Below are 14864 nucleotides of genomic sequence, written 5' to 3' on the forward strand. Positions count from 1 at the left end.
GGACCTGTGGGCGCGCTCGCATTCGGGTGGGGAGTCCAGGATGTCCCTGAAGACTTCCACCAGCATGTTGGAGAAGAAAGCAGTAGGTTGTGGACCCTCAATGGATTCAGGTAAGCCAATTATTCTGATATTATTGCGGCGGCTGCGGGACTCAAGGTCTAAAACTTTGACTGCCAGTTTGGTATTTTTGTCTGCTAGTGCTGTAATGGATGTTTCCAGAGTTCGCACGCGGCTCTCCATGTCATTAGCCGTAATCTCAAGATTTAGAAGTTTGGCAGAATTTGCAGATACTGTGGCTTGTACTTCGTCCAGTTTGCTCTCTATAGCTGCGAGCGAAGTTTTGAAATCTTTGGATAGAGATTCCCGATAGGACTCGAGCAAAGTGGTCAAAGACGCCATAGACAGTTCGGGTTCCGCATCAGTCTGATTTCCTCTGGTTTTCGGCATTTTTAGAGGAATCAGAAAATAAACATGTGCAAACAGCAAACTTATTGGTTTAATATGTTGTTAGGAGAGAGTTAGTATCGGCGGATTTAAAGTTAATTAGGCATGAAGGAGCAGACGCGACACACTCAGCCTGCTACCATGTGGCCGCCATCTTTGTTTTTTGAAATTGGAATAATCAATAGCTCAGTCGGTAGAGCGGAGTACTGTAATTGCTCATGCTGAAGTCCTTAGGTCGATGGTTCAAATTTGAGCTCGAAGGATTGACTGTTACATTTTTCTGTGATGTCATTCAAAAAAGAATCAAAATAATGTCTGACTTTCTGAGGACGTCCGTTTAAAACCATAACCGCTTGGATCTTGGCCTCTATCAGGTATCCTTCTGGGGATACCTCTCTCTATAAAACAGGTACGTTTCTAGCATGCCGGCCTACCGTTTAGGTCTTATTGCATTCAATTTGTAGATCACCTTTGTTGGACACTTATTATTTTTCAGCTGTATGAATCTGGGAAGTGAAGGGAAAGGTCCAGAAGAAAATTTAAGCCACTCTCATGGCTGACAAGCCGTGCCAGCAGTTCTGAGGGATGATTCTAAATCCAGAGGCCCAGGCTGCAGCGGTTTGAAAGCCAAGCTAAGTCTAACAGAGGCCCAGGCTATAGCCAGAACAAGGCCAGACTGAAGCAAGCAGACATCCAGGCTATGGCAGTTGAAAAGCCAGGCGGAGGCTAGCAAACATGCCAGCTGGAGCCAGTGGAAGGCCAGGCTGAGGTTAGTGAACGTCCAAGCTGCAGCAGGTAGAACTGATGAAGGCCCAGGCTGCAACAAATAGAAGGCCACTAGATTTTAAAGTCCAACAAAAGCAGTCAGTAAAGCTCCGTTCTGGTTTTAAGCGTAATGGAAACGGTGTGTTACTTTGGCGCCAAACCCCCCCCTCCACGGCCCGTGACCCACACCAGACCACTTTAGCGTGACGCCACGCAAGCCCACCCCCCGCCAAACAAAGCCAGCCCCCGCCCACCCCAACCCAACCCCGCAGAGCCCATACCAGCAACCAAACGCAGAAAAACTGCACAGCCCCCATGCCTAATGCAAACACCGCATCCCGGCCATCCACACAGCAACGTGCCCATACGAGTCCCGGACAGTTTTAGATAACTGTTGTCCAGAAACCCACTTGGTGTATCGTCCATTTGACGATACACCAAGGCATTGCCCAGCCCAATCAGCAGATGCCCAGCGATTACGGTTCCAAACAGGTAGATGTCTTCCACGTCCTCGACAGTCAGCACTGAGAGGCACATGATTCTCCATTTCTCCCAGGATTCTCTCACGTACCCTGCAGCAATACTTCTGTCAGGGCAGACGGCAGCAACTCGCAGTTCCAAAATATATTAGAATTACCAATCAATCAAAAGAAAAACAAGTATTTTACCTTTATTTGTGGAGGCCCTCCGGTGGACTGTGTTAGGTGGGTTCTGGTCCAGGAGTCAACTACCGCAAGACAGCCTAGGAATCCGGGTAACGTGACAAGTTGCCCGGATCTTCCGTTTTAAAGGGTGAAGTCATCCAATGTTGTTTTGTTCTAATGGCACTGGAGAGAAGGCCGGGTTGTCTAAAAATGTCCGGCACATTCTCTGAAGATGGTCACTCTACTCATATGCTTTTGTCCACCTTGGCAGGGATATTTGGAAGTATGTTAAGTCAAACAATAAAGAATCAAAAATAATGTCTTGTGTCTTGAGGTTGACATAAATTAGGAACCATAACAGCTGTATGAATCTGGGAAGTGAAGGTTAAGGACCAGGGCTAGTGGCGCGTCTGACTAAGGATCAGAAGATTCTAGGTTAAACTCCTGGCTAGTGCTTTGAAATAATATTCTGTGCCGTTTCTTCAGGAATTTTTTCCCCATTTAAAATAAATATCTACAAACTGGAACGTGCTTTTTTCCCCCTTTTTATTATTGTGAATGGATAACTGGAAGTTGTACCTGTTGTTATACTCGAGGCATTCAATCAGAATTAGGTGAGTGAGGAAAAAAGGTGACCAAAGCAATACAAATCTTGCCTGAGCACGCCATTCTCTTGTTAGAGTATAAATTGTTGGGGCTTCGTCACGAGCATTTAGACCAGATGTGACTATGCTGTCTAGAAGCAAACACATTATCAATCAGGATGGGTAGCTACAGCCGTGATCGTATAGTGGTTAGTACTCTGCGTTGTGGCCGCAGCAACCCCGGTTCAAATCCGGGTCACGGCATTTGCAATTTCTTTTTTTGATAATGATTTTTGAAAAAAAGAGGTATCTTGTTCCCTCTGGTAAGTGGTTGAACAAGATGTGAAACCAAGCAGGTACTCTGTCAAAATGCAAAATATCTATTTGATGTCATTACAGTATTGGCCTCTGTGTTCAAAGAACTCTGGCTTATTAGTGATTCCCAGAGCCCAAAAAAAGTCTGCGGGCTGTAGAGTGTTTTCTATTGGGGCTCCAGTACTATGGAATGCCCTCCCGGTAACAGTTAGAGATGCTACCTCAGTAGAAGCATCTTAAAACTCATTTGTATACTCTAGCCTTTAAATAGCCCGCCTTTTTTAGACCAGTTGATCTGCCGTTTCTTTTCTTTTCTCCTCTGCTCCCCTCTATCCCTTGTGGAGGGGAAAACACAGAGGTCTGGTGGCCATGAATGAAGTGCTGGCTGTCCAGAGTCGAGACCCGGGGTGGACCGCTCGCCTGTGCATCGGTTGGGAACATCTCTGTGCTGCTGACCCGTCTCCGCTCGGGATGGTTTCCTGCTGACCCCACTATGGACTGGACTCTTACTATTATGTTGGATCCACTATGGACTGGAATCTCACAGTATTATGTCAGACCCACTCAACATCCATTGCATTCGGTCTCCCCTAGGGAGACTGAATGCTTATTTTTTTAGAGACCCTGAAATGCTCAGTCATGGAGCGTAAGACATTCTTTTTAAGTTTGAGCTTTGAGCTGACCAAGACTTGGCTCTGAGACCCCTTTGAAAGGCCTCCTTCCAGCCCTCAAAAGTCACCAACAGGGCAGACTTTGGTTACCTTTTAAAAAGTGAACCCAAAACAGGATTGGTATAGCTGAAATAGCTCATTTGGGAGAGCGTCAGACTGAAGATCTGAAGGTCCCTGGGTTGACCCCGGGTTTCAGCACAACTCTGTGTTCTTGTTAATCAGTTATTTTTTTTACTAATAAGCCTTCTGTGGCTCTTACACTACTGAAATTGTTTCCCTGACCTGCAGCCTTGCTGGCAGAATCCTGGCATCAGTTGTTACACACCTTTGCGTCATTATTAGTTTGGACAACTGTTACATTAAAAAACCTCCTGGAAGAAAATGGCACTAAATTATGTTTCAGTTCAATTAACTAAGACCAAAGAGCTAGCCAGGAGTTGAACCTGAAATCTTCTGATCCGTAGTCAGATGCGTTATCCATTGCGCCACTAGCCCTATGGGTAATTCTAATATATTTTGGAACTGCACAGTATTTCAGCTAAGTATTATTGAGTGCGTGTAGAATGTTTTAGAATGTTAGTGGAGTGAGTTTGAGTTTTAATACACCAACACACACACTGGTAGGGAAAAATAGTAAGTGTCCAACCAAGGTGATATACAAACTGAATGCAATAAGACCTAAACGGTAGGCCGGCATGTTAGAAACCTACCTGTCTAATACAGACAGGTATCCCAAAAGGATACCTGATAGAGGCCAAGGTCCTAGCGGTAATGGTTTTGAACGAACGTCCTAAGTATGTCAGACATTATTTTGATTCTTTTTTGAATGACATCACATAAAAATGTTATGGGCAACCCTTCCAGCCAGATATGAACCATAGACCTAAGGATTTCAGTATGAGCAACTACAGTCCTCCGATGTACCAACTGAGCTATCGAAGGATCTGATATGACCTGCTCTTTAGTATTCAATTTATTCAAATACTATTGACTTTTGAAGGCTGGAAGGAGGCCTTTCTAAGGAGGTCTCAGGGGCTAGTCTTGGTCAGCTCAAAGCTCAAACTCAAAAAGAATGTCTTACGCTCCATGACTGAGCATTTCAGGGTCTCTAAAAAAATAAGCAAAATACTTAAAAGAATGTTTTACTACCAAGAATGTTATAAATATTGCAAACATTTGGCAGATTTTTCTGAAATTTTCAAAAGTTCTTAGGAGGCTAATAATGAAATATTCAAGTGTAGATAAATTATGCTTCAAAAAATGTTGTTATGTATTAATGTTGTTTATAACAAAGACAATAAAGTATTGATCGATTGACTGAGCTTATAATGCAATTTTACCAAGGGATAAACTAACAGCACAAAGCACACATCAGTCATATTAAATCATGCATCAAGGCCAATACTGTAATGACATCAAATAGATATTTTCAATTTTGCCAGAGTACCTGCTTGGTTTCACATCTTGTTCAACCACTTACCAGAGGGAACAAGATAACTCTCTTTAAAAAAAAAGTCAGTTTAAAGAAAGGGTAAAGTGCCGTGACCCGGATTCGAACCAGGGTTGCTGCGGCCACAACACAGAGTACTAACCACTATACGATCACGGCTGTAGCTACCCATCCTGATTGATAATGTGTTTGCTCTCCTGATGTCTAATGTTAAACCATCTATTAAAGCCACATTCTATTTGAACGACATCATGGAAGAGTGGCTGTGCGCGACCCGAGGGTCCCTGGTTCAATCCCCACCTAGTACCAACCTCGTCATGTCCGTTGTGTCCTGAGCAAGACACTTCACCCTTGCTCCTGATGGGTGCTGGTTAGCGCCTTGCATGGCAGCTCCCTCCATCAGTGTGTGAATGTGTGTGTGAATGGGTAAATGTGGAAGTAGTGTCAAAGCGCTTTGAGTACCTTGAAGGTAGAAAAGCGCTATACAAGTACAACCCATTTATCATTTATCATTTATACTCTAACAAGAGGAAGGTGTGCTCAGGCAAGGAAGGTTTTACTCCAGTGTGGTGTAAAGAACAACTGTTAAGATGTAAAAGAGTCACATTTTTATTGATTTGGTTTCCTCACCCACTTTATTCTGATTGAATGCCCCAAGTATAACAACAGATACAACTCCCAGTTATCTATTCACAATAATAATTTTAAAAAGATTGCATGTTCCAGTTTGTAGATATTTATTTTAAATGCAAAAAAACTGCCAAAGAAATGGCACTGAATTCTGAACGAAAAACAACGAGCTAGCCAGGAGCAACACATATAACTACCAGTTATCTATTCACAATAATAAAGAGAAAAAAAACACATGTTCCAGTTTGTGGATATTTATTTTAATAGCAAAAAACCTCCCGAAGAAATGGCACTGAATTTTGTTTCAGTTCAATTAACGAAAAACAGCAAGCTTGCCAGGAGTTGAACCTAGAATCTTCTGATCTGTAGTCAGCCGCGTTATCCATTGCTCCACTAGCCCTATGGGAAGCCCCATCTCAATGTAGGACAGGTTCCATCCAGTTGTATATCGTAGATATCTTACGCCAAAGCAACACACAGTTTTATTGGCATTCTTTGTAGTAAAACATTCTTCAGAAGCATTTTGCTTAATTTTTTAGAGACCCTGAAATGCTCAGTCATGGAGCGTAAGACATTCTTTTTAAAGTTGAGCTTTGAGCTGACCAATACTAGGCTCTGAGACTTCCTTGGAAAGGCCTCCTTCCAGCCCTCAAAAGTCACCAACAGGGCAGACCTTGGTTACATTTTAAAAAGTAAACCCAAACTATATTAGTATAGCTGTAATAGCTCAGTTGGGAGAGCGTCAGACTGAAGATCTGAAGGTCCCTGGTTTGACCCTGGGTTTCAGCACATCTCTGTGTACTTCTTAGCCAGTTGTTTTTGCTAATAAGCCTTCTGTGGCTCTTACACTACTGAAATAGTCTCCCTGAACTGCAGTCTTGCTGGCAGAATCCTAGCGTCTGTCATTTTTAATTTGGACAACTGTTTCGTTTAATAACCTCCCGGAAGAAAATGGCACTGAGTTCTGTTTCAGTTCAATTAACAAAGACCAACGAGCTAGCCAGGAGTTGATCCTGGAATCTTCTAAACTATAGTCAAGACGCATTATTTATTGCGCCACTAGTCCAATGGGACAAAAGTTCTTACTGTAGGACAGGTAATATATCATAAATATCCTACGCCAAGGCAACACACCGTTTACATTAGGCTTAATACCAAAACGGGGCTTTAATGACTGTTTTTGTTGGACTTTCCAAATCTAGTGGCCTTCTATTTGTTGCAGCCTGGGCCTTCACCAGCTCTACCTGCTGCAGCTTGGACATCCACTAACCTCAGCCTGGCCTTCCACTGCCTCCAGCCGGCATGATTGCAAGCCTCGGCCTGGCTTTTTAACTGCCATAGCCTGGATGTCTGCCCGCTTCAATCTGGCCTTGTTCTGGCTCTGTTTTAGAGCTGACCAATACTAGGCTCTGAGACTTCCTTGGAAAGGCCTCCTTCAAGCCCTCAAAAGTCACCAACAGGGCAGACCTTGGTTACATTTGAATAAGTGAACACAAAAGAGATTGGCATAGCTGAAATAGCTCAGTTGGGAGAGAGTCAGACTGAAGATCTGAAGGTCCCTGGTTCGACTCCGGGTTTCAGCAAATCTCTGTGTTCTTCTTAACCAGTTGTTTTTACTAATAAGTCTTCTGTGGTTCTTACACTACTGAAATGGTCTCCCTGACCTGCAGCCTTGCTGGCGGAATCCTAACATCAGTTGTCACACAACTTTTTGTCATTTTTAATTTAGGAAACTGTTAAGTTAAATAACCTCCCAGAAGAAAATGCCACTACATTCTGTTTCAGTTCAATTAGCAAAGTCCAACAAGCTAGCCAGGAGTTGAACCTGGAATCTTCTGATCCGTAGTCAGACGCGTTATCCATTGCACCACTAGCCCTATGGTACAATACATCTTACTGTTGTACAAGTTGTATAACGTAAATATCTTAGGCCAAAGGTACACACCGTTTACATTAGGTTTAATACCAAAACGGGGCTTTACTGACTGTTTTTAATTGGACTTTAAAATCTGGTGGCCTTCTATTTGTTGCAGCCTGGGCCTTTACCAGCTCTACCTGCTGCAGCTTGGACGTCCACTAACCTCAGCCTGGCCTTCCACTGCCTCCAGCCGGCATGTCTGCGAGCCTCCGCCTGGCTTTTCAACTGCCATAGCCTGGATGTCTGCCCGCTTCAGTCCGGCCTTGTTCTGGCTGAGTCTTTGAGCTGACCAATACTAGGCTCTGAGACCCCCTTGGAAAGGCCTCCTTCAAGCCCCCAAAAGTCACCAACAGGGCAGACCTTGATTTCATTTGAATAAGTGAACCCAGGCACTACTTGTGTAGCTCAGTTGGGAGAGAGTCAGACTGAAGATCTGAAGGTCCCTGGTTCGACTCTGGGTTTCAGCACAACTCTGTGTTCTTCTAAACCAATTGTTTTTACTAAAAGGTCTTCTGTGGTTCTTACACTATTGAAATGGTCTCACTGTCCCGCAGTCTTGCTGGCGGAATCCTAGCGTGAGTTGTCAAACACCTTTCTGTCATTTTTAATTTGGACAACTGTTACGTTAAAAAATTATCCATTGCGCCACTAGCCCTATGGAAATGAATACCTTAATGTAGGACAGGTTGTATATCGTAAATATCTTACGCCAAAGGTACATATTGTTTCCATTAGGCTTAATACTAATACTAAATGCCTTGGGGACAAAAGTTTAATTGTAGATGAGACAAATAGTCCAATTTTTAACACACAGCAGGACCTTCAGTACATCAGTTGGTAGAGCGGAGGTCTGTAGTTACTGATGCTTAAGTCCTTAGGTCACTGGTTCAAATCCGGCTTGATGGATTACCCATTTCATTTTTATGTGATGCCATTAAAAAATACAAAAAAAACGTCTGTCATCCTGAGGACGTCCGTTCAAAACCATTACCACTAGGACCGTGGCCTCTATCAGGTATCCTTTTGGGATACTTCTCTCTATAGGACAGGAAGATGGAAGATTGTGGAAGATCACTCTACTCATATGCTTTTGTCCACTTTGCTGCCACTCCTTGGCAGGGATATTTGGAAGTATGTTAAGTCAAACAATAAAGAATCAAAATCATGTCATGTCTTGAGGTTGACACAAAATAGGAACCATAACAGCTGTATGAATCTGGCAAGTGAAGGGAAAGGTCCAGAAGAAAACTTAAGCCACTCTCATGGCAGACAAGCCGTGCCAGCAGTTCTGAAGGATGATTCTAAATCCAGAGGCCTAGGCTGCAGCGGTTTGAAAGCCAAGCTAAGTCTAACAGAGGTCCTAGCTATAGCCAGAACAAGGCCAGACTGAAGAGGGCAGACATCCAGGCTATGGCAGTTGAAAAGCCAGGCGGAGGCTAGCAATCATGCCGGCCGGAGACAGTGGAAGGCCAGGCTGAGGTTAGTGGACGTCCAAGCTGCAGCAGGTAGAGCTGGTGAAGGCCCAGGCTGCAACAAATAGAAGGCCACTAGATTTTAAAGTCCAACAAAAGCAGTCAGTAAAGCTGCGTTCTGGTTTTAAGCGTAATGGAATTGGTGTGTTGCTTTGGCGTAAAATATTTACGATATAAAACCTGTTCTACAGTAAGATGGTCCTTCCCATAGGGCTAATGGCGTAATGGATAACGTGTCTGACTACGGATCAGAAGATTCTAGGTTCAACTCCTGGCTAGCTTGTTGTTTTTGTTAATTGAACTGAAACAAAATTCAGTGCCATTTCTTCGGCAGTTATTTTTGCATTTAAAATAAACATCTACAAACTGGAACATGCATTTTAATTATTATTGTGAATAGATAACTGGTAGTTATATGTGTTGTAATACTCGGGGCATTCAATCAGAATAAAGTGGGTGAGGAAAAAGGTGACCAAAGCAATAAAAATGTGACTCTTTTACGTCTTAACAGTTGTTCTTTACACCACACTGGAGTAAAACCTTACTTGCCTGAGCACACCTTCCTCTTGTTAGAGTATAAATGAGATTCTCTTCCATGATGTCGTTCAAACAGAATGTGGCTTGAGCAGATGGTTTAACATTAGACATCAGGAGAGCAAACACATTATCAATCAGGATGGGTAGCTACAGCTGTGATCGTATAGTGGTTAGTACTCTGTGTTGTGGCCGCAGCAACCCCGGTTCGAATCCGGGTCATGGCACTTTACCCTTTCTTTAAACTGCCTTTTTTTGAAAGAGAGGTATCCTGTTCCCTCTGGTAAGTGGTTGAACAAGATGTGAAACCAAGCAGGTACTCTGGCAACATTCAAAATATCTATTTGATGTCATTACAGTATTGGCCTTGAAGCATGATTTAATATGACTGATGTGTGCTTTGTGCTGTTAGTTTATCCCTTGGTAAAATTGCATTATAAGCTCAGTCAATCAATCAATACTTTATTGTCTTTGTTATAAACAGTGTTGGGACTAACGCGTTACAAAGTAACGCGTTACTGTAACGCCGTTAGTTTCGGCGGTAACTAGTAATCTAACGCGTTATTTTTTATATTCAGTAACTCAGTTACCGTTACTACATGATGCGTTACTGCGTTATTTTACGTTACATTTCATGTAGTATAAAGTGTGTTTTATCGGAGCGCTGCTGTGTCATCGTTCTGATTCTTCTTGTGTCACAACCCGGAGAAGAGAGACATGCGCTCTGTGTGGGTGTGTGTGAGTGTGGGGAGGGAGGAGAGGGAGGAGAGGGAGGAGAGGGGGGGCGTGTCTGATCATGGCGGAGCCAGAAGTCGAGTTTGCTAACATGGAGATATTTTCACTACTTTTCTTTTGTCGAGCACAAAGAAAAGAACATTTTAGTTAAATGTAAATTGTGCTTTGGATCAAAGATGCCATCTACTGCCCAAAACAGCAATTCAAATCTGCTGAAACAAGCTACATAAGCAACATGCTTCGACGAAGCTAGTAAAGAGAGATAGAGACTCCAATGACACTTCACCTCCACCACCACTTAAGGATTAAGTCTGCCTCTGCTCATCATTCACCGCTGAAGGTACACACACTCTGTCAATCAATGTTCCCTCTAATTGTTCATGTGTGTGAGCAAACGCAAAAACTCCCTGAGCATTGAATGGAGCCCATGTGAGCAACTTTAGACATGCACACTGTGGCTACACCAGCAGCACACCTGTCCCAAACCTGACTAAATAACAACTTCAATCTCCATCCATCCATCCATCCATTTTCTACCGCTTCTCTCTTTCGGGGTCGCAGGAGCCTATCTCAGCTGCATTCGGGCGGAAGGCAGGGTACACCCTGGACAAGTCCCCACCTCATCACAGGGCCAACACAGATAGACAGACAACATTCTCTTATTATTATAATCAAATGACAGCAGTCATTTCCATTTCTAATATAAGTGTTTAGGCCCACTTACAATGACAATAACAACAAATATTGTTTTTCATGAACTGTGTACTTGTATTGTTTGTCTAGGTGGAGGTCCTGCTTTGGAAATAGTTTGTACCCCTTTCAGACATTGCATTTAGTTCCCATTAAAACATTCACATGTTGCACAATGAGATGTAAGCAGGGGATCATGTGTACATTCCTGCAACTTCCTGTTTTTGTAAAAAATATATTTTTATTAGTATTTATTTAATATACTAACAGCATTTAATGATTAATATTTATAAATTAAGATTCCTAATAAATGACACTAGAATAAGCACACATTTGATTGGTAAATCATAGTGTAACGACCTGGAATTACACTTTGTGTGGTGTTGGAGTTGTCCGACTTTTTGTGTGGCTGTAAACGCATCACTGGCTAAGTGCCATATGTGCAAGTGTTGGCACACGTGAGAAAGAGCGAGTGGCTGCTGTTGATATAACAAAGTAGCTTTTGGTCTGGTTTGTACTGCACAGAAAATGACCACTTTTGCTAGATATCATTTTTTTTACTAATGTTTTGGTGATGTGTTTATGGCCGACAATAAAGAGTTTTGCTCAGTAAAGAAAATGCCTGGTTAGGCTTTGTGTATGTAGTGTGTGCCTTTCTTGGTTTACATCTATGCTGTTATTATGCTGTTTGTTACTTATGTATGTTATGTTGCAGCTATTTAAAATAGTTTTGTCAATTTGTTCTGGCCAGAAACAAATTGGCCTTTGTAACATATCTTTGTCTTTGTGTGTTGTATGTAGACCACATTGCTTAGCAGAGTTCAGTGATGCAAATGCATGTCAAGTTGATCAACAGATTATATTATTCTCCAGTGCAATAACAGTACTGAAATGAAGATTAAAAGGGCATTAATGGGAGCTTTAAAAAAAAAAAAGAAAAAAAAAAAGAAGTAACTAAATAGTTACTTTTCACAGTAACGCATTACTTTTTGGTGTAAGTAACTGAGTTAGTAACTGAGTTACTTTTGAAATGAAGTAACTAGTAACTGTAACTAGTTACTGCTTTGCAGTAACTAACCCAACACTGGTTATAAACAACATTAATACATAACAACAACATTTTTTGAAGCATAGTTCATCTACACTTGAATACTTAATTATTAGCCTCCTAAGAACTTTTGAAAATTTCAGAAAAATCTGCCAAATGTTTGCAATATTTATAACATTCTTGGTAATAAAACATTCTTTTAAGTATTTTGCTTATTTTTTAAGAGACCCTGAAATGCTCAGACATTCTTTTTGAGTTTGAGCTTTGAGCTGACCAAGACTAGCCTCTGAGACCTCCTTGGAAAGGCCTCCTTCCAGCCCTCAAAAGTCAATAGTATTCGAATAAATTGAATACTATAGAGGAGGTCACATCAGATCCTTCAAAGCTCAGTTGGTACATCGGAGGACTGTAGTTGCTCATACTGAAATCCTTAGGTCTATGGTTCATATCTGGCTCGAAGGGTTGCCCATAACATTTGTATTTGATGTCATTCAAAAAAGAATCAAAATAATGTCTGAAATACTTAGGACGTCCGTTCAAAACCATTACCGCTAGGACCTTGTCCTCTATCAGGTATCCTTTTGGGAGACCATTTCAGTAGTGTTAGAACTACAGAAAGCTTATTAGTAAAAACAACTGGTTAAGAAGAACACAGAGTTGTGCTGAAACCCAGGGTCGAACCAGGGACCTTCAGTTCTTCAGTCTGACACTCTCCCAACTGAGCTACTTCAGCTATACAAACACTGCTTGGGAACACTTATTAATTATTATTATTAATGTAACCAAGGGCTGCCCTGTTGGTGACTTTTGAGGGCTGGAAGGAGGCCTTTCCAAGGGGTCTCAGAGCCTAGTATTGGTCAGCGCAAAAAATTAGCCCATCCAGGCTATGGCAGTTGAAAAGCCAGGCGGAGGCTTGCAAACATGCTGGCTGGAGGCAGTGGAAGGCCAGGCTGAGGTTAGTGGACGTCCAAGCTGCAGCAGGTAGAGCTGGTGAAGGCCCAGTCTGCAACAAATAGAAGGCCACTAGGTATTAAAGTCCATCAAAAGCAGTCAGTAAAGCCCCGTTTTGGTTTTAAGCCTAATGTAAACGGTGTGTTGTTTTGGCGTAAGATATTTATAATATACAACCTGTCCTACAGTAAGATAATCCTTCCCATAGGGCCAGTGGAGCAATGGATAACGCGTCTGACTACGGATCAGAAGATTCTAGGTTGACTCCTGGCTAGCTCATTGTTCTTTATTAATTGAACTGAAACAAAATTCAGTGCCATTTCTTTGGCAGTTTTTTTGCATTTAAGATAAATATCTACAAACTGGAGCATGCTTTTTTTTTTTAATTATTATTATTGTGAATAGATAACTGGAAGTTGTATCTGTTGTTATACTCGGGGCATTCAATCAGAATAAAATGGGTGAGGAAACCAAAGCAATAAAAATGTGACTCTTTTACACAGGCCCGGCCCTAACCAATCTGGCGCCCTAGGCAAGATTGTAGGTGGCGCCCCCCACCCCCACACATCGGCAGTGAAGTGTATATACTCACAAGAACCCGAATAGCTTTGTCTTTGACCTTTTTTTTTTTACTTACAACTATACCTAATATATAAAGGGGTGGAAAAGTGACTATTACCTGCAGGGCAAACATTAGCTAACCAGAAGGCAATAATGTAAACAAAAAACACCTGCTTAAAAGATCTAATACAAATGTCCCTGAGGAATTTTAAGGTGGGAGTACTGTAATTACCTAACGTTACATTATTATTTTCCATAACAATTTAGTCCCCTCCACAATATTAACCCGATGTTAAAACAGAACTAGCTATTTATTGATTAGCAATTGCCGAGTCATGTAACATTAGCTTAATGCTAAAAAGCCAGGTTACTATCACATTCTGTAACAGACAAATAATTTCATGTAGGCTAACGTTACCTACCTGCTACCTCTGTCTTTTCTCGTTTCTCCTCTTCTTTTCTCTTTTTTCTTCCCCGGGCACCTGACAGTTTTGTCCGTTTTGACATCTTGTGTTGAGTTTTTGATGTGGTGACGTCCAAAAAGAGTCATGATACGGGAAGGGAGGGGGCGCACCGTGCGGGGGGAGGAGGGGGGGGGGGGCGTAATGTTGTAACAAATAATATTTCTATTAAATAGGCTTTACTTTGCATTTTAATTAACGTGAGATTATTTTTTTGTATTTAGAAATAATAGTAACAACTTTTTTTTTTTTTTTTTTTTTTCTCCAACATTTGTGGCACTGGCATGGCGCCCCCTGATGGACGGCGCCCTTAGCATTTGCCTATACGGCCTATGCCACGGGCCGGCCCTGCTTTTACATCTTAACAGTTGTTCTTGACACCACAATGGAGTAAAACCTTCCTTGCCTGAGCACGCCTTCCTCTTGTTAGAGTATAAATAAGATTCTCTTCCATGATGTCGTTCAAACAGAATGTGGCTTGAGCAGATGGTTTAACATTAGACATGAGGAGAGCAAACACATTATCAATCATACAGCCGTGATCGTATAGTGGTTAGTACTCTGTGTTGTGGCCGCAGCAACCCCGGTTCGAATCCGGGTCACGGCACTTTGCCCTTTCTTTAAACTTCCTCTTTTTGAAAGAGAAGTATCTTGTTCCCTCTAGTAAGTGGTTGAACAAGATGTGAAACCAAGCAGGTACTCTGGCAACATTCAAAATATCTATTTGATGTCATTACAGTATTGGCCTTGATGCATGATTTAATATGACTGATGTGTGCTTTGTGATGTTAGTTTATCCCTTGGTAAAATTGCATTATAAGCTAAGTCAATCAATCAATACTTTATTGGCATTGTTATAAACAACATTAATACATAACAACAACATTTTTGAAGCATAGTTCATCTACACTTGAATACTTCATTATTAGCCTCCTAAGAACTTTAGAAAATTTCTGAAAAATCTGCCAAATGTTTGCAATATTCATAACAT

The 14864-nt window shown here is 41.9% G+C and overlaps 9 non-coding genes across 9 annotated transcripts; 5 read left to right on the plus strand and 4 right to left on the minus strand.

The window, feature by feature from the left end:
* Nucleotides 1-2629: 2629 nt before the first annotated feature.
* On the plus strand, nucleotides 2630-2701 carry trnah-gug (transfer RNA histidin (anticodon GUG)). Its single transcript has one exon. It is a non-coding gene; the product is annotated as a tRNA-His (tRNA).
* Nucleotides 2702-3548: 847 nt separating this feature from the next.
* On the plus strand, nucleotides 3549-3621 carry trnaf-gaa (transfer RNA phenylalanine (anticodon GAA)). The gene has a single exon. It is a non-coding gene; the product is annotated as a tRNA-Phe (tRNA).
* Nucleotides 3622-3845: 224 nt separating this feature from the next.
* trnar-acg (transfer RNA arginine (anticodon ACG)) lies at nucleotides 3846-3918 on the minus strand. The gene has a single exon. It is a non-coding gene; the product is annotated as a tRNA-Arg (tRNA).
* Nucleotides 3919-4960: 1042 nt separating this feature from the next.
* trnah-gug (transfer RNA histidin (anticodon GUG)) lies at nucleotides 4961-5032 on the minus strand. Its single transcript has one exon. It is a non-coding gene; the product is annotated as a tRNA-His (tRNA).
* A 1187-nt stretch (nucleotides 5033-6219) lies between these two features.
* Nucleotides 6220-6292, plus strand: trnaf-gaa (transfer RNA phenylalanine (anticodon GAA)). The gene has a single exon. It is a non-coding gene; the product is annotated as a tRNA-Phe (tRNA).
* Nucleotides 6293-7013: 721 nt separating this feature from the next.
* On the plus strand, nucleotides 7014-7086 carry trnaf-gaa (transfer RNA phenylalanine (anticodon GAA)). The gene has a single exon. It is a non-coding gene; the product is annotated as a tRNA-Phe (tRNA).
* A 221-nt stretch (nucleotides 7087-7307) lies between these two features.
* trnar-acg (transfer RNA arginine (anticodon ACG)) lies at nucleotides 7308-7380 on the minus strand. The gene has a single exon. It is a non-coding gene; the product is annotated as a tRNA-Arg (tRNA).
* A 5180-nt stretch (nucleotides 7381-12560) lies between these two features.
* trnaf-gaa (transfer RNA phenylalanine (anticodon GAA)) lies at nucleotides 12561-12633 on the minus strand. Its single transcript has one exon. It is a non-coding gene; the product is annotated as a tRNA-Phe (tRNA).
* Nucleotides 12634-14408: 1775 nt separating this feature from the next.
* On the plus strand, nucleotides 14409-14480 carry trnah-gug (transfer RNA histidin (anticodon GUG)). The gene has a single exon. It is a non-coding gene; the product is annotated as a tRNA-His (tRNA).
* The last annotated feature ends 384 nt before the right edge of the window (nucleotides 14481-14864 follow it).

Source organism: Nerophis lumbriciformis, linkage group LG03 (genome assembly GCF_033978685.3).
Source record: "Nerophis lumbriciformis linkage group LG03, RoL_Nlum_v2.1, whole genome shotgun sequence".
In the NCBI taxonomy this organism is placed as follows: domain Eukaryota; kingdom Metazoa; phylum Chordata; class Actinopteri; order Syngnathiformes; family Syngnathidae; genus Nerophis; species Nerophis lumbriciformis.